Source organism: Triticum aestivum, chromosome 1A (assembly GCF_018294505.1).
Source record: "Triticum aestivum cultivar Chinese Spring chromosome 1A, IWGSC CS RefSeq v2.1, whole genome shotgun sequence".
Taxonomy (NCBI): domain Eukaryota; kingdom Viridiplantae; phylum Streptophyta; class Magnoliopsida; order Poales; family Poaceae; genus Triticum; species Triticum aestivum.
Window position 1 is genome coordinate 224,997,904 of NC_057794.1, and position 19,988 is coordinate 225,017,891.

Here is a 19,988-nt window from a genome sequence, read left to right on the forward strand (position 1 = left end):
GTTGTAGAGGTGCGACAGGTGCAGCCGGCGGTGGTGGTAGAAAACGCGCAAGCAATCCAGTAAACTTATTATCGAGCTTTGTTTCGAACGTCTTCTCCATGCCATCTAACTTCTCCATGGCTTGTTCAAATCTGTTTAGCACATCTTGCACCTGTCCACTCATCATTTGCTGAAATTTATCATGCAACTCCTTATTTGTCATGTTCTCCCAATCAACTCCTTGCATGTGTCAACTTATCTTTCAATACCGTGAAGGCTTCTTCCTGTGCGGTACTCCAAACAAAAGGCACATCCTTCTTTGTAAGCTCGTTGAGAGGTGCAGCAATGGTGCTGAAATCCCTCACAAAATGCCTATAGAAACCAGTGAGGCCAAGGAAACTCCTCACTTGAGTGACCGTTTTGGGCTGCGGCCAACTCTCAATAGCTTCAATCTTGGCTTTATCAACTTCAATTCCCTGTGGAGTAACAACACAACCAAGAAAAGATACTCTGTTGGTGCAAAAGGTGCACTTTCCAAGGTTACCAAACAAACATGCATCACGTAGAGCAATAAAAGCATCACGTAAATGTTCCAAACGTTCCTCCAAAGATTTACTATAAATCAGTATATCATCAAAATAGACTACCACAAATCGTCCAATGAAAGCACGTCAAACTTCGTTCATTAATCTCATGAAAGTACTAGGTGCATTAGTTAACCCAAAAGGCATGACTAACCACTCATATAAACCAAACTTAGTTTTAAATGTTGTTTTCCATTCATCTCCCAATTTCATACGAATTTGATGGTATCCACTACGCAAATTAACTTTGGAGAATATTGTAGAGCCATACAATTCATCAAGCACATCATCTAGCCTAGGAATAGGATGACGGTAAAGAATAGTAATATTATTAATGCCTCTACAATCACCACACATACGTGATGTACCATCCTTTTTCGGCACTAGAATAATAGGAACATCACAAGGGCTAAGGGATTCGCGAATATAACCTTTGTCGAGCAGCTCCTGGACTTGATGCATAATCTCCTTCGTCTCCTCTGGATAGGTACGGTATGGTGCACGGTTGGGTAGCGAAGCACCGGGAATTAAGTCAATCTAATGCTCAATCCCTCGAATAGGTGGTAATCCTGGTGGCACGTCTTGTGGAAAGACGTCAGCAAACTCCTGCAGAATGTTAGTAACAGTAGGAGGCAAAGAGGAAGGCACATCCTCGAATGAAAATAATGCCTCTTTTCACACAAAAGGATATCAAACAGATTAGCTGAAATCTAGATCATCAATATCAGATTTGGTGGCAAGTAAACATGCACTTTTCAATTTAATTTCAGAAGCAACACTAGATGGTTTATTATTAGGCGTCATTTGTTGCTCAAATTATTTTGCCACAATCTGATTTTCAATCTTATTTTTCTCCTGTTTTGCTTTATTAGCTCTATTAATATCATCTTTCAAAATGGAATCGGGAATCATAGGAAGCAAAGTAATATTTTTATCCTTATGAAAAAGAGTATACTGATTGTTTCTACCATGGTGTATAGAATTTCTTTATCAAATTGCCATGGTCTACCAAGTAATAAGGAACATGCTTGCATAGATACCACATCACAATCAACATAATCAGCATATGTAGAGATACTAAACTGCACACGAACAATACATGTTACCTTCAGCTTGCCGCTATTGTTGAACCATTGGATGTAGTGAGGATGTGGATGTGATCTTGTGGTGAGAGATAGCTTCTCCACCATCTCCATGCTAGCCAAATTGTTGCAGCTCCCTCCATCTATGATGACGCGAACAGAACGTTCCTTCACAACTCGCTTTCTATGGAACAAATTATGCCTCTGATTTTGCTCGGCTTGTGTAACCTGCACACTTAAAACACGTTGAGCAACTGAACTTTCATACCTGTCAGCATCTTCAGCAGCCATGTATTGTGTCTAATGATCAGAATCATATCCACCGTGTTCTTCACTTGTAATAAGAGCCAAAGTCTCCTCATCATAGTCACTAGCGGACTCATACCCACCATCCTCTGTAGCAATCATCACACGCTGAGATTTGCATTCTCTCACAAAATGTCATCTTCCCTTACAACGACGATAAATAATATCACTTGTGTGCCTTGTTGATGCCATGGAAGAAGAAGAACTCTGTGCAGGCCCGATAGGTGTGCTCTTGGTAGATAATGGTGGTTGTGCCTGCTTCCTTGGATCACGGCTAGAGGTAACAGCTGATGGAGGTGTTGGTGCAGTAGAATGTGTGGAAGTAGAGGATGCACGCGGTGTCCATGATGAAGGTCGACCTGCAGAAAAGTTAGTCCGCGCCAATGCCTGTCGATCCTGCACTTCACGTTCATCTTTACAAGCAAGATGGAATAAACGAGTGATATTATTATACTCCTTATACTCTAGAATGGTCTGAATCTCTCTATTTAATCCACCCATAAAACGTGCAAGAATAGCTTCATTATCCTCAACAATACCACATCTAATCATGCCAGTTTGTAATTCCTGATAATATTACTCTACAGAATTTTTTCCTTGTCTTAAATGCTGCAATTTTTGAAGTAATTCACGTTGATAATATGGTGGAACCCAACGAGTACGCATAGCAGTTTTCAAAGCAGTCCAAGTAGTTGGAATATTATTTGGATATAATCTATGATGTTCAGACCACCACACACAAGCAAAACTAGTGAAAGCACAAAGTGCAGCAACAGTACGTCTCTCCTTGGGATATTCTAAACATGTAAAACGTTGTTTGGTTTCTAACTCCCAGGTAAGATATATATCAGGAATGTGTCTACCCTCAAATGGTGGAATATTCAATTTCAGTTTAGGGAGATGGTCATGATCTCGTACCTGAGGGGGAGCCCTACCATTGTGATTATTTGCATGTGGACGACCTGGTGGTTGTGGTGCTGGTGGTTGCACGTAGTTTTGATTTTGATCAACCTCATCCTTGTTATCTCTCGCATAATCATCCTCCTCATCATCAGCAGCAGGAGCCACAGAAGTACCAACAGCAGCACCAACAATTTTGCCAAGCGCAAGAGGGACACGGCTCGCTCGGCAGAGGGCTATTTCGCGATGTAGAGGTAGTCGTCGTTGTTGTTAATGTTGTTGTTGTTGTTGTTGTAGAGGTGCGTTAGGTGCACCCGGTGGTGGTGGTGGTGGTGGAAGACGCGCAAGCAATTCATTAAACTTGTTAGCGAGCTTTGTTTCGAATGTCTTCTCCGTGCCATCTATCTTCTCCATGGCTTGTTCAAATCTGTTTAGCACATCTTGCACCTGTCCACTCATCATTTGCTGAAATTTATCATGAAGCTCCTTGTTCGTCAAGTTCTCCCAGTCAGTCTCGTCGGCTTGTGATCCTGCCATGGTTAGCAGCAATAGAAACACACAAGAATATGATCCTATAGACTAATAATAAGAGGTGGTGGTGGGTGTCACAAATCTGTCAAGCAAATATCAAAATCTTACCAGTTCTTACCCAGCAGCAGGTGGTGATCGACAACCGCTGTAGTCCAAACTCTCAAAGCTTGGATAGAGCGATTACCAGCGAGAGTCAAACGCACGACGTAGATGTATATGGAGCTAGGAAGGCTTATAGTACGTAGCAAAAAAGGTCAGCAATAATCAATTTAGAGATGCAAAGTTGAATAAATGCTCAACCACGGTACTGTGTTGGTCCTAGGCTAGACTGTACTAGAGACGCGAGCCTAGAACACGAACAAAATCATGGCGCGACACATAAACAAGGGAAAAGCACACTCTGGAATTTTTTTCGCTCTATTTTTTTGGCGCTCTTGTTTTTGTGCTCTTCTTTTTTTTGCGCTCTTCTTTTGCGAAAAATCACTATAATGGCAAGTGTCTCAAAACTCTTCCCAGGTCAAAATGATAGGATGGGCACGAAATTTTTTCAACTAGTTTTTTCAGAAATCAGGGCAGCGACGATGAAAAAGTGCGACAAAAAATCACTATGATGGCACGTGGCTCGAAAGACTCATAAAAGCCTAAAAATAGGATAGGGAAAAATATTTTTGCCTACGAAAATTTTGGCCTAAACTGGCCGGGGGTCTCTAGACTTTTTTTTCTTCCGAAACCTACTCAGGCAAGGAAACACGAATCGTAAGTTAGATGGATCTCGAAAATAAACCTAATATGGAAGGAACACAAATTGGTGGTGGATATATGGTGGTTGGATATGGCAGTGATGGTGGTAGCGGTGGTGGTATATGGATACGGATCAGTGGTGGTATATGGATACAGATCGATGTTGGATAAGCGGTGGTGCTAGATGGTAGGGGCGATGATGATGTTGCGACGGCGACGTGACAACTTATGACCAGAACTCGAAACTCTAAAAGACTGGACGCTAAGACTAGCAACTAGACACGACAATGCAACTGCAAATTCAACAAAGAAGAGACCCTAAAAAGATTATGCAAAGGCTCATATTGGTTCGTATATGATGAACTAACCTATTTTTTCCTGTGGATTTTTCGTGGACTGTAGGTATGAAGAACAGACTCGATCTAAACTACGAAAAACTATAAAATCTGACCGAGCAACCTGGAAATCTGATACCACTTGATAGAGGCCAAGGTGTCCCGATGTTTCAATGAGATAGCTATCGTCTTCTGTGGGATTGGACTTTGACGATCTGACTATGAACGTGCGAAGACGTCACGCCTTAGCAATCACTAAACCAACTTTCGTGGGTTATTGACCACGCCGGAGCATGATCAACTTGACCACGAGGGTCTATTTCCTGCGAGCAAAACAAAGAACAAGCAAGAAACTGAGATTGCAATCTGGATATTGCAAATATAAGATGAAAGCTTTATTGATCAAGGTGGGGTTTTGTGACGTCTTGGTCTGGTCGTTGAACACAAACGAAGTACGCGAAGTTGTAGCTATGGTGAACTTTTTAATCTAAACAAAACCCAAAGTCTAAACGACGCCCTAAGAGTTGTATATATGGAGGAAGAGGGCAGAATTTCATGGCACATGGAGGAGGGGTCCGAAACCAACCATAACTCTTGCTTCCCCACACATGCGAACCCTAAAATCAGTCTATACTTAAGTATTTCGAAAATACATGGGCCTGGCCCAATAATAAGGTGATGCAGCACTTAGAATAGCCTCTGGACGAAATTTATGAAGTGGAATCTTGTATATTTCGCCCAAGGCTTCAAGCACTCCTTATGGTGGCTTCAAAGTCCTGAAATCATCACTTGTAACTCTGTTCTTGTTCCCCTTGTGCATGCCATCATCGTCGTGCTTGGTCTTGCTCAAGTGTTCATCCCTCTTATCCATGCCAGGCCCTTCATTTGTAAGCAAAACAATTGCATCCAATTTAGGCAGCATCATAATCTCATGAACATTAGATTCATTACCAAGAAACGAAAGTACCTGATAATTTAATTGGCGTGCGCGATCTCTAGTAATTGGTCTAGTATATGTAGCAGTGGGGGATGTGGGTGTAACAATGGTATTGATGTCCTCATTACCGAGTTTGCACCAGATTCATTTCCGCCGCCAGTCCCAGCCCAAGTATTTTTTTCTTTTTTTAGATTTCCATATCATGCCATACTACGAGTGGTGACCAAGTCGGACTCCCCAACATCCCTGCTAATGTAGGTTAGAACTATAGATGGCCGATCTTTCACGAAAAGGAGGGGATCCTACGGAGAACACGAAGAACACGAGGAGAAAAACACGAGATAAATCACTCAACCAATAAGATTCGGTCACACATATGCTAGATCCTCGAAACACAAAAGAGATGCACGATCCACGATCAACAAGGGACGATACAAGTAGCACGTTCTTCTCCGTGAGGAGGTCTTGAAGGTCTTCCCATTAGAGGTCTTGAATCCAAGATGGATCTTCTCCAAAGAGGGGATGGTCTCTCTCGATGGAGTAGATCGGATGGATGAGCGAGGCTCTATCTCACATATTAGCTATCACAACGCTAACCCTAACTAGGAGGAGGAGGAGGATATCTATTTATAGTCTTAGTGCAAATGGGGGCGAAGTAAAGTTGTACATGGGCCTCGGGCCAGAAACTGTGCACAGATAGGTACCGGACGTCCGGTGGGTTCCTGTCGTCCGGTGGCTCGCGGGTGTCCGGATGTCTGGAAGTCACCGGGCTTCCATCATTTAAGTTCAGTTGAAGTGGCACCATATTTCCGGAGACGGACGGTTGTCCGGTCGCTTCGGACTTTCGCTGATATCATTCTGGTGGGGACCTGCCGGATTTCCGGTGAAGCTCGGACGTCCGGTCGCTTGGAGTTTTCGGTCGTCCGGTCCTGGACGGATGTCCGACCGCTGTAGCGTTCACTAGCCTGGCTTCTTCTGGCTGGCGTGGCCTTTAGGGACCGGACGTCTAGTCTGGAGCGGTCGTCCGGTAGTTGTAGCTCTTCTTGCAGCTCTTCTTCTTGTCCCTCACACTTGGTGTCCTCACCGTCTTGTTCGTTGGATGTAGCTATTTCGTGGCCTTCCTCCAAGTACCTGATCACTCATAGTGTCTCCACTTGAGGTAGTAGGCATGTCGCATGTGTAGAAAGTGGTAGTTTGGAGAGGAGCGAGTTCACCTTATCTTCGATAGCGTTTTCTTGAGCTCTTGTCATTGGTCCAAGTGGTGTCGTGGGAGACGTCGATACGTCCATGGGGATGACCATGGGATGCTCTGCATTACCTGCCGCCCGGAGCAGAAAAATAGTTCCAAACTAAAAAAACTAAGTCTGGAAGATTCTGGCAAGGCCATTTGTAGACTTTTTCGGCAAAAATTGTTGCGGAGCAAAAAAGAGAGAAAATAAGAGATTCGGAACGTGCTCCTTGCTTGTTTACGTGCAGCGCCGTGATTTTGTTAGTGTTCTAGGCTCGCGTCTCTAGCATGGTCTAGCCTAGGACTAGCGTGGTACCGTCGTTGAGCGTTTATTCAACTTTGCATATCCGCATTGATTATTGCTGACCTTTTTCTACCATATATTAAGCCTTCCCAGCTCCACATATATCTACATCGTGCGATTGACACCACTTGGTAATCTCTCTAGCCAAGCTTTGAGAGTTTTGACTACAACGATTGCCGATCACCACATGCTGCTTGGTAAGAACTGGTAATAATTTGAGATTCCCTTGACGGATTTGTGACCCCACCACACCACCACACCACTTCCTAGTAGTCTGTAGGATCATATTCTTATGTGTTTCTCTTGCTGCTGACCATGCTAGGATCATAGGCGGATGAGTTGGACTAGGAGAACATGACAAACAAGGAGCTCCATGATAAATTCCAAGAAATGTTGGGTCAACAGCTAGAAGATGTGATGACCAGTTTTGGCAAGGCATTAGCAAGGATTGATGACATTGAGAAGACAATTGACACCAAGTTGGATGCCAAGTTCATTGAAGTGCTTGCGCGTCTACCTCCCCCGAGCGAGGCGAGTTCCTCTTGAGGAAGGACAAAATTCTGGTGTCATCGCTGTTACTGCTACTGCCGAGGAGGACGTTTATGAGAGCGGTTACGAGGATGAGGCTGATCAAATCAGAACTACGTGCAACCACCAGCACCACCACCCGGTCATCCACATGAATATAATCGCAATGGTAGGGCTGCACCACCACCTCAGGTACGAGATCATAACCATCTCCCTAAACTAAAATTGAATATTCCACCATTTGAGGGTAGATATGTTCCTGATATATATCTTACTTGTGAGTGAGAAACTGAACAATGTTTTACATGTTTACAATAGCCCGAGGAGAGACGTGTTGCTGCTGCTCTTTGTGCTTTCACTAGTTTTGCTTGTGTGTGGTGGTCTGAACAACATAGATTATATTCGAATAATACCCCAACTACTTGGGCTGCTTTGAAAGCTGCTATGCATACTCATTGGGTTCCACCATATTATCAATGTGAGTTACTACAAAAATTGTAGCGTTAAAGACATGGAAAATTCTGTAGAAGAATATTACCAGGAATTACAAACTGGCATGATTAGATGTGGTATTGTTGAGGAAAATGAAGCTATGCTTGCACGTTTCATGGGTGGGTTAAATAGAGAGATTCAGACCATTTTAGAGTATCAGGAGTACAACAATATCACTAGTTTATTCCATCTTGCTTGCAAAGCTGAACATGAAGTGCAGGATCGACAGGCATTGGCGCGGACTAACTTTTCTTCAGGTGAACCTTCATCATGGACATCGCGCCCATCCTCTACTTCCACATGTTCTGCTACACCGGCACCTCCGTCATTTGCCACCTCAATCCGTGATAATAGAAAGCAGGCACAACCACCACTATCTGTGGAGAGCACACCTTCCGGGCCTGCACAAAGCTCTTCTTCATCCATGGCATCAACAGGGCAAACACTTGATATTATTTGTCGTCATTGCAAGGGTGGAGGTTATTATGCGAGAGAATGCCCATCTAAGCGTGTGATCATTGCTACTGAGGATGGTGGGTATGAGTCCGCTATTGACTATGATGAGACTTTGGCACTTATTACAAGTGAAGAACACAGTGGAGATGATTCCGAACAAGAGACGCAATACATGGCTGCTGAAGATGCTGACAGGTATGAATGTTTAGTTGCTCAACGTGTTTTGAGTGTGAGGATTACACAACTTGAGCAAAATCAGAGGCACAATTTGTTCCATACAAAGAGAGTTGTGAAGGAACATTCTATTCGCGTCATCATAGATGGAGGGAGCTGCAACAACTTGGCTAGCATGGACACGGTGGAGAAACTGTCTCTCACCACGAGACCACATCCACATCCTTTGTACATCCAATGGTTCAACAATAGTGACAAGGTTAAGGTAACATGTACTATTCGTGTGCATTTTAATATCAGTACATATGTTGATTATGTTGATTTTGATGTGGTACCCATGCAAGCATGTTCGTTATTACTTGGTAGACCATGGCAATTACATAAATATTATGTACACCATGGTAGAAACAATCAGTATACTCCTGTTCATAAGGATAAACATATTACTTTGCTTCCTATGTCTCCTGATTCCATTTTGAAAGATGATATTAATAGAGCTAGTAAAGCAAAATAGGAGCAAAATAAGAGTGAAAATCATCTTGTGGCGAATGAATTTGAGCAACAAATGAAGCCTAATAATAAACCATCTAGTGTTGCCTCTGAAATTAAATTGAAAAGTGGGTGTCTACTTGCCACCAAATCTAATATTGATGATCTAGATTTCAGCAAATATGTTTGCTATGCTTTTGTGTGCAAAGAGGCGTTATTTTCATTCAAGGACGCACCTTCCTATTTGCCTCCTACTGTCACTAACATTTTGCAGGAGTTTGCTGACGTCTTTCCACAAGACGTACCACCGGGATTACCGCCTATTCGAGGGATTGAACATCATATTGACTTAATTTCTGGTGCTTCATTGCCAAACTGTGCGCCATACAGTACCAATCCAGAGGAGACAAAGGAGATTATGCGTCAAGTACAGGAGATGCTCGACAAAGGTTATATACGTGAATCCCTTAGTCCTTGTGTTGTTCCTATTACACCAGTGCCAAAAAGGATGGTACATCATGTATGTGTGTTGATTATAAAGGCATTAACAATATTACCATTCGCTATCCTCATCCTATTCCTAGGGTAGATGATATGCTTGATGAATTGAGTGGCTCTACAATATTCTCCAAAGTTGACTTGTGTAGTGGATACCATCAAATTCGTATGAAATTGGGAGATGAATGGAAAACAACATTTAAAACTAAGTTTGGATTATATGAGTGGTTAGTCATACCTTTTGGGTTAACTAATGCACCTAGTGCTTTCATGAGATTAATGAACAAAGTTTTACGTGTTTTCATTGGACGATTTGTGGTACTTTACTTTGATGATATACTGATTTACAGCAGATCTTTGGAGGAACATTTGGAACATTTGTGTGGTATATTTATTGCTCTATGTGATGCACGTTTGTTTGGTAACCTTGGGAAGTGCACCTTTTGCACCGCCCGAGTACCTTTTCTAGCCTATGTTGTTACTCCATAGAGAATTGGAGTTGATAAAGCCAAGATTGAAGCTATTGAGAGTTGGCCGCAGCTCAAAACGGTCACACAAGTGAGGAGTTTTCTTGGCCTCACCGGTTTCTATAGTCATTTTTGTGAGAGATTTCAGTACCATTGATGCTCCTCTCAATGAGCTTAGAAATAAGGATGTGCCTTTTGTTTGGGGTACCACACAGGAAGAAGCCTACACGGTATTGAAAGATAAGTTGACACATGCTCCATTACTCCAACTTCCTAATTTTAATAAGACTTTTGATCTTGAATGTGATGCTAGTGGAATTGGATTAGGAGGTGTGTTATTACAAGATGGCAAACATGTTGCATGCTTTTCTGAAAAATTGAGTGGGCCTAGTCTGAATTATTCTACTTATGATAACGAATTATATGCTCTTGTTCAGACTTTAGAAACATGGCAACATTATTTATGGCCCAAATAATTTTTTATACATTCTGATCATGAATCTTTGAACATATTAAAAGTCAAGCTAAAATGAATCGTATACATGCTAAATTGGTTGAATTCATTGAGACTTTCCCTTATTTTATTAAGCACAAGAAGGGTAAAGAAAATGTTATTGTTGATGCATTATCTCGTCGCTATACTATGCTTTCACAACTTGACTTCAAAATATTTGGTTTGTAAACCATCATAGATCAATATGTACATGATGCTGATTTTAGATATGTAATGCAGAATTGTCAAGAAGGAAGAACGTGGAACAAGTTCATCGTTAACAATGGATTTGTGTTCCGTAGTAACAAGCTATGCATTCCAGCTAGCTCCGTTCATCTTTTGTTGTTGCAGGAGGCGCATGGAGGAGGATTAATGGGACACTTTGGCATGAAGAAGACGGAGGACATACTTGCTACACATTTCTTTTGGCCAAAGATGAGACGGGATGTTGAGCGTTTTGTTGCTCGCTGCACTACATGTCAAAAAGCTAAGTCATGACTCAATCCTCTTGGTTTATATATGCATTAGCCTGTACCTAGTGTTCCTTGGGATGATATATCTATGGAATTTATTTTAGGTTTACCTCAAACAAAGAAGGGGAGGGATGGTATATTTCTTGTCATGGATAGATGTTTGAAAATTCCACACTTCATAACATGTCATAAAAGCGATGATGTTGTAATGTTGCTGGTTTGTTCTTTCGTGAAATTATTCGCTTCATGGTGTGCCAAATACTATTGTTTTAGATCATGATACTAAGTTTCTTAACTACTTTTGGAGATGTTTATGGGCTAAGTTGGGGACTAAACTGCTTTTTAGTACTACATGTCACCCCCAAACTGGTGGACAAACCTAAATAGTCAATAGAACATTGTCTACTATGCTTAGGGCTGTTTTGAAGAATAACTTGAAAATGTGAGAAGAATGTTTGCCTCATACTGAATTTTCTTATAATCGATTGCTGCATTCTACTACTAAGATGTGCCCCTCTAAAGTTCTATATGGTTTGCTACCTCGTGCACTTATTGATTTGTTGCCTCTTCCATCTTCAGAGAAGGTTAATTTTGATGCTAAACAACGTGTTGAATTGAACTTCAAAATGCATGAGTTAACTAAGGAAAACATTGAGCGTATGAATGCTAAATATAAACTTGCTGGAGACAAGGAAAGAAAACATGTTGCGTTTGCACCTGGAGATCTTGTTCGGTTACACTTGCGTAAGGATAGGTTTCCTGATTTGCGTAAATCAAAGCTAATGCCACGTTTTGATGGTCCTTTTAAGGTGTTAGAGAAAATAAATGATAATGCATATAAACTTGAGTTGCCTACAGATTTTGGGGTTAGTCCCAGATTTGAAGCCTTACTTGGGTAAGGAAGATGAGATTCCATCGAGGACAACTTCACTTCAAGAAGGTGAGGATGATGAGGACATCACTTCCATAATTACACCCACACCCCTGCTGTTACATACATGGTACCAATTACTAGAGCTCGCGCATGACAACTAAATTACTAGGTACTTTCGTTTCTTGGTAATGATTCAAATGTTCATGAGAATATGATACTGCCTAAATTGGATACATTTCTTTTGCTTTCAAATGAAGGGCCTGGCATGGACAAGAAGGATGAACGTTGGAGTATGATCAAGCATGGAGATGATGGCATGCACAAGGGGAACAAAAACAGAGTTTCTGGTGGAGTTTTCAGCATTTTGGAGCCACCATGATGACGTACAAGTGCATGTATGAAATATACAAGATGACCTTTTACAAATTTCGTCTATAGCTTAATATAGGTGCCGCGCCACCTTATTTTTGGGCCAGGCCCATGTAATTTCGAAATACTACATATAGGCTATTTTTTAGAGTCCGTATTGTAGTGGAAACGACTCGGGAGGTCTTTTAGTCATGCCTTGCCCTAGGGGACGAAATCCCCTCTCTTTCCCCCTACAAATACAACCATTAAGGCACTGTTTGGACTTAGGGTTTTGTTTAGATTAGAGTTTTCCATAGCTGCAACTTCGCGTACTTCGTTTGTGTTCTACGACCAGATAAAGACGTCACAGAACCCCACCTTCATTAATAAAGCTTTCCTCTTATATTCGCAATATCCAGATTGCAATTTTAGTTTCTTGATTGTTGTTTATTTGCATGTAGGAAACATACCCTCGTGGTCAGGTTGATCGTCCTCCGGCATGGTCAATAACCTCTCGGAGTTGGTTTAGCGATGGCTAAGGTGCAACATCTTCGCAAGTTCATTGTTGGATCTTCAAAGTCTACTCCAGTAAAAACGATAGCCACCATCTCATCGAAAGATGGGACACCTTAGCCTCTATCACGGCTCATTAGCGAAGGAAGGGCTGCCATGGTCCTCGGGTTATCCTGGCCGAGCTGGCGGGAAAGCCATTCATCTCGGATATTATTTATGAATGCAGAAGTGGTTTGACGTCAAAGCAGTCTATGATCTATTTTTTCAGTTAGCAACCTATTCCAGAACTTCTGGGCTGATTCACCTGGCTGCTGATAGGGCTGCAAGAAAAGCTTGAGATTCATGAGCCGCTCGAGATCAACTCGTGTTTTGGCTCAACTCGAGATCAGCTCGAAAAGAAATATGTTGATTATGAACACTTTATATAGCTCAATGAGGAAACGAGCTGATCTTGAGAAAATGTTGGCTTGCTCAGTTTTAACTCGATATTACAATTTTGATATCTACTAAAAAGAAATGGGAAAATTTATTACAATATGGATAGTAAAAAAATTATTACCATATATGTTGTGTACGTTTTTTCTCAGTTTAACCGACTACAAAACATGGAAGCTTACTTATGGAGAAAATTTAGGCCCAATATGTCATGTGATCAGCCATGTGTTAAATATCAGGTTATTTGGCAAAATAAATTGAGACCTGATGCACATTTATTTCTTCTCTTCCTAGTTTATCCATGATCTCTTGCTTTTAAGTACTAACCTTCATTTGACAGAGAATAAGTTGAATTATATAATAATTTCTTATGTTGTGTTATTCCTACCTTGTTTAAAAATTTATCTTAGATTATTAAAAGACATCATCTTATTTAGCTCAAAATTAGCTCGTGACCAACTCGAGATTGTTATGAGCTGTGCACGGGCCACTTTCCACAACTCGACCTTGAGCTTCACTCGGTTTGAGCTCACTCGAGTTTTAGTATAAGTTGAGGTGAGCCTAATCCAACTAGCTCAAACTTGAATCGTTTGTAGCCCTAGATGCTGAGTGACACGGCTGAGATCATCATCGTCCGGAGGTCGGACGCAAGTGCCTTGGAAATTTTCCCGAAAGGCATCCTCAAGGGCTTCCCAGCTACCAATAGAGTGAGGAGGCAGGCTATTAAGCCAATGCCCAGTCGGTCCCTTTAACCTGAGCGGTAGGTATTTGATGGCATGGAGGCCATCTCTATTAGCCATGGGTATATGGAGAAGGAAATCATCAATCCATACTGCTGGGTCTGTAGTGCCATCGTATGATTCTATATTGATGGGTTTAAACCCTTCTTCAAATTGATGTTCCATTACCCTATCTATAAAACAGATCAGGTGGGCTAGACCCCAGAACCGAGTAGTATCTCATCGAAGGTCGGGAGAGGGCCGTATGTAGGCTTGATCGCGGGCATGGTCGTTCCTGTGTAACCAGGCATCATAGCCATCTGGCCCGATGGGCACACGTCCCCTTCACCCGTAGATGGACCAAGGAGGTGCTCGATTTTCCTAAGTGTGACATCGAACATCATCAGGGTCTAGGTAATCCACGGGGTCCTTGCCATAACGGCGTGGAGCCGGTCATGTGTTGAGGTTTTCCCGCAGTGGTCTATCCTGACCTCTAGTGGCCAGCCAGGCGCATCAGCGACTAGTTCGTCATTGAACTCCGGCAGTAGACACCGCTGAGGGTATGATTTTGGTGCGCTATGACGTCGGTCTTTGAGATTTTTTTCGGCCAAGAGTACTTCGACCCACTTTTCCTTCAGTGATCTTTATTGGCTTGTAACAGCCGCTGCTTGCATTTCATGCTTCAAGCGGTGGTGATGAGGTGTCGCCAGAAGCCCACTTGTTCGAAGGGTCTTTAGGGACAATGTAGTCCTCGGTGCCGAGGCTCTCGTCTTCTTCGGACTCCGACATATAATTGTCGTCGGCCCCTTAAAAGAGGTCGTCGGGATCCAAGTCCTCGAGATTTCCTTCAGGACTGTTGATCCATACTAGGGAGGCTTGAAAGTCCTCTCCATGGTTATCGGCGTCGCCAGCTGTTGCGTCGCCATTATCAATGTCGACGTTGTTGCCACTGGGTTCTTTGTTGGTACCCCTTCTGCGTCTGCACCAACGTCTTGGAGGGGATCTGGGAGTGTCAACCATGTAGACATCATAGGTGGATGTTGCAGTCCACTTGCCAGTGTTTACCAAGGGCGAAGTGTGTTCTATGGGGCCATCGACATCTTCGTCCATGTTTGTGGCCTCTTCGTAGTCCAACACGTTGGTTAAGTCATCGATCGTGGCAACTAGGTGGGTGGAGGATGGGATATAAATTTCCCCGTTGATGACATTAAATCCGATCTTGTCATAAAGCGAAGCCTGTCATCCAAGATAGACATGCTCTGGATACGATCAAGCATCTCGTTCAGGCGAGATAATTCTTCGGAGTTCATGGACTCGCTATAAGCGGGGCTGACTTGAAGTATGTGTGGCATATAACTTGGCATGTTTTTGGCGTGGAGAGGATCCGAGAGTGATCATAGATCCCGCGCCAAGGTCGGTTCTATGTCCGACGCAGTTTCAAAGATAGGGGCCAGGTTTGAGCCCAGATGGGTGGTCAAGGGGAGATTGCCGTGAGCCGTTACATTAGGATTTTCCGGTGATGCCAGGGAGTCAGATCCAATGACCTCGAAGGAGAACGGATACGTACCTCCGGTGCCGGACAGGTCCCCAACTTGGCCGGGTGTCTAGCCTGACTGGATGAGTTCGGCGTGGGAATCCGCGGTGTACTCTAGGTCTCCAAAGGTCACGATCTGACCTGAGGCGTAGTTCTCCACAGAGGCCAAATGGCCAGCTGAGTCGGCGCAGAAGATCATGCTGCCGAACACAAAGTATTGGCGAGGGGCGTAAATGTTCCCATTGTCGTTGTTGTAGTTCATCTACGGATGAGCCATCGCTCCTTTTGTCGATCTCACAACAGAACTCTCAATGAAAGCACCAGTGTCGGTGTGGAAACTGGTAGACTAAGGGGTAGGTGGTCTTGAGCTATGGATCTCGGACAAATGGTAACAGGAACAAGGAGACAATGTTTACCCGGGTTTGGGCCCTCTTGATGGAGGTAAAACAGTATGTTTTGCTCTTGTTTATATTGATATAGATGTATCGAGTAAATAGTTGATCTACCTCAAGATCATCATATGTGTTCTAGCTCTAGGGGTAGGTGAATGAGATTGTGTTGATATCCCCTCTACAGGCTAAACCCTATGGCTTATACACACGCCAGGTAGGGTACCTAGGGTTATAAGGTCAGTATCTTGGCGTGGACACAGTGGGAGAAGTCTTCGAGTATGTGACATGATGTAGGGTGGAATCCTAGGTGGCCGATCTTTCACGAAAGGAGCGGATCCCGCGAGGAACACGAAGGGAAATCACAAAAGGGGAACACAAGAGAAACACTCAAACCAACAAGTATGATCACACATGTGCTAGATCCATGAACACAAAAGGAGATACATGATCCACGATCAACAAGGGACGATACACGGTAACCGGTTCTTCTCCAAAGGAGGTCTTGATGGGGCCACCCAAAAGGGGGTCTTGAATCCAAGGGGGTCTTCTCCGTAGAGGGGCCGCGGTCTCTCTCGTGGAGTAGATCCAATGTGGATGAGCGAGGCTCTATCTCTAATATGAGCTATCACAATGCTAACCCTAACTAGGATGAGGAGGAGGTCTATTTGTAGTCTTAGTGCAGATGGGGGGGCGAAGTGAGGTGCTACATGGGCCTCAGCCCGCAACTGGACACACTAGGGGTCGGATGTCCGGAGGCTCGGGACGGTCCGTACGTCCGTAGATCTTCAGACTTCCGCAGATTAGGTTATGTCGCCGTGGCGTCGGACGTCCGGTCTTCCTTGGATTTCCATTGTTTCCGCTCGGGTGGTGTGGCAACGGTCGTCCGGAGAGGCTCGGTTGTCCGAGGCCTGGGAGATGTCGATCGTCCGGACCTGGTCGGACGTCCAGCCACTGTACCATTTGATGGCCTGGATTCCTTGGACTGATGTGGCCTTCAGGGGCCGGACGTTCGAGCTAGATGGGTCGTCCGGTGGCTTTAGCTTCCGGGCAGCTCTTCTTCTTGCCCTTCGCGCTCGGTGTCCTCGTCGTATTGTCCGTAGGATGTAAATGTTATGTGGCTTTCCTCCAAGTACCTGAGCACACATAGTGTTTCCGTTTGAGGTAGTAGCCATGTATCATGTGCTGAAGGTGGTAGTTCGGAAAGGAGCGAGTTCACCTTATCTTCGATAGCCTTTGCTTGTGCTCTTGTCATTGGTCCAAGTGGTGTCGTGGGAGACGTAGGTAGGTCCATGGGGATGGTCTTGGGATGCTCCACATCATCTCCCCTCCCTTGGGAAAGATCCGACCTCGGATCGAATTCTCCATCACCATGGTAGGGCGAGAGATCCTTGACATTGAAGACGTCGCTCACGTTGTACTTGTCGCGCGGGAGGTCGATCTTGTAAGCGTTGTTGTTGTAGCGTGCAAGCACCTTGAAGGGTCCATCCGCTCGTGGTAGGAGTTTGGACTTGCATTCGGTAGGGAAGCGGTCCTTGCAAAGGTGTAGCCACACCAGATCACCAATGTTGAATACCATGGGGTGCTTGTTGATGTTGAGCTTGGTCGAAAGTCGTTGTACTTGGCGCTTGATGGTGTGCCTTGTATCTTCATGCACCTTCTTGAGATGGTTCACACATGCACTTGCGTCCATATTGATGGGCTCTTGGAGTGGTAGAGGAAGAATGTCCAATGGTGACAATGGGTTGAATCCGTAGATGACCTCGAAAGGGGACTTGCCGGTAGTTGAGTGTCTTGCGCGGTTGTAGGCAAACTCGGCAATAGGTAGACACTGCTCCCACTCCTTGATGTTCTTCTTGATTAGCATGCAAAGTAGAGCGGCAAGTGTGCGGTTGGTCACCTCCGTTTGGCCGTTGGTTTGTGGGTGGTAAGTCGTGGAGAAGAGTAGCTTGATTCCAAGCTTGGCGCATAATGTTTTCCAAAAGTAGCTTAGGAACTTGACGTCGAGGTCCGAGACTATCGTCTTTGGCCCTCCATGTAGACGAAGTATTTCCCTACAAAAGAGATTGGCAACATGTGAAGCATCGTCTATCTTGTTGCAGGGAATGAAATGTGCTATCTTAGAGAATCGGTCCACAACAACAAATACCGAATCCTTTCCATTTTTAGTTCTAGGCAATCAAAGTACAAAATCCATGTTGATATCTTCCCATGGTTGATATGGAATTGGGAGAGGCATATAAAGGCCATGGGATTGAGATTTAGACTTAGCTTTGCGACATGTAGAGCATCGGTTGGTGAAGCGGTTGATATCGCGAAACATCTTGGGCCAATAATAGTTCTTTGAGAGCGTAGCAAAAGTCTTGTCGCGTCCAAAATGTCCCGTTAGTCCTCCTCCATGAGATTCTTGCAAAAGCAACAAACGAAGAGAAGACTTGGGGTTGCAAAGTTTGTTAGCTCCCATAAGATATCCATCTTTGATGTAATAATGATCCCAAGAGGTATGCGTCGGACATTTGGCATAAGGAATAGCAAAAGTAGGATCATGTGCATACAAGTCTTTTATGTGCTCAAAGCCAATGACATCCAATTCAAGGTGAGTAACAAGCATGCATATGCGGGAAAGAGCGTCCGCCACAACATTTTCCTTACCTTTAATGTACTTGATGACATAAGGAAAAGACTCAATGAATTAACTCCATTTAGCATGACGCTTGTTCAACTTAGTTTGACCCTTAAGATATTTAAGTGTTTCATGATCGGTATGAATGATAAATTCATGAGGGCGAAGATAATGTTCCCATTCATGCAAAACTCGCACTAAAGCATAAAACTCTTTGTCATAGATGGGGTAATCGAGTTGCGCTCTGGAAAGTTTCTCACTAAAGATATTGGGCGCTTATCATGCATTAACACGCCTCCTATGCCATTACCACTAGCATCGCAATTAATCTCAAAGGGTTTGTCAAAATTGGGTAAAGCAAGCACGGGAGCATGAGTAAGCAAATTCTTAAGCTCATTGAATGCGGTATCTTGCGATGGTCCCCAAACAAAGGGTGCATTCTTCTTGCTCAAAGCATGCAAAGGTGAAGCAATGGTGCTAAAGTACTTCACAAATCTACGGTAGAAACCATCTAAACCACGGAATCTACACACATGTTGCAAGTTGGTTGGTTGTGGCCAAGTTTTAATAGCATTGATCTTAGAGTCATCAACATGAACACCCTTAGAGGACACAACAAAACCCAAGAAAACAAGCTTATCAATGCCAAAAAGGCATTTTTCATGTTAGCATAGAGACGCCCTTTTCGAAGAGTTTGCAAAATGGTTCAAACATGGGTGACAAGATCTTTGAGAGATTTGCTATAAACAAGGATATCGTCGAAGTAGACCACAACAAACTCACCAATGTAAGGGCGAAACACATAATTCGTAAGAGGCATGAAAGTACCCGGTGCTTCTGATAAACCCATAGGCATGACTAACCACTCATACAAACCAAACTTTGTTTTGAAAGCGGTTTTCCATTCATCACCCTCTTGTATGCGGATTTGATAGCAACCACTTTTAAGATCAATTTTGGAAAAAATAGTGGCACTGCTGTCGGTGTCAAAACCGGTGGATGTCGGGTAGGGGGTCCCGAACTGTGCGTCTAGGTGTAACACCCAGGATGTGGCTATATCTCCCACGTGTCGGAGCACGACTTAGAGGCATAACCGCATAGTAGGCATGTCGCAAGAGGGGTAATCTTTACACATCCCATGTACTGAATATGAAAGGGATAGAGAGTTGGCTTACAATCGCCACTTCACACAATACATAAATATAGCATTACATCATCCGGAATACAATCAAGGTCCGACTACGGAACCAAATAAAGAAAGACATCCCCTAATGCTAGATCCCCGATCGCCCTGACTGGGCTCCACTACTGATCAACTGGAAACGAAACAACACAATGAACACGATCTTCATCGAGCTCCCACTTGAGCTGGGTTGCATCACCTATACTGGCATCATCGGCACCTGAAACTGTTTGGAAGTATCTGTGAGCCACAAGGACTCAGCAATCTCACACCCACGAGATCAAGACTATTTAAGCATATAGGTAGGATAGGGTAGTGAGGTGGAGCTGCAGCAAGCACTAGCATATATGGTGGCTAACATACGCAAATGAGA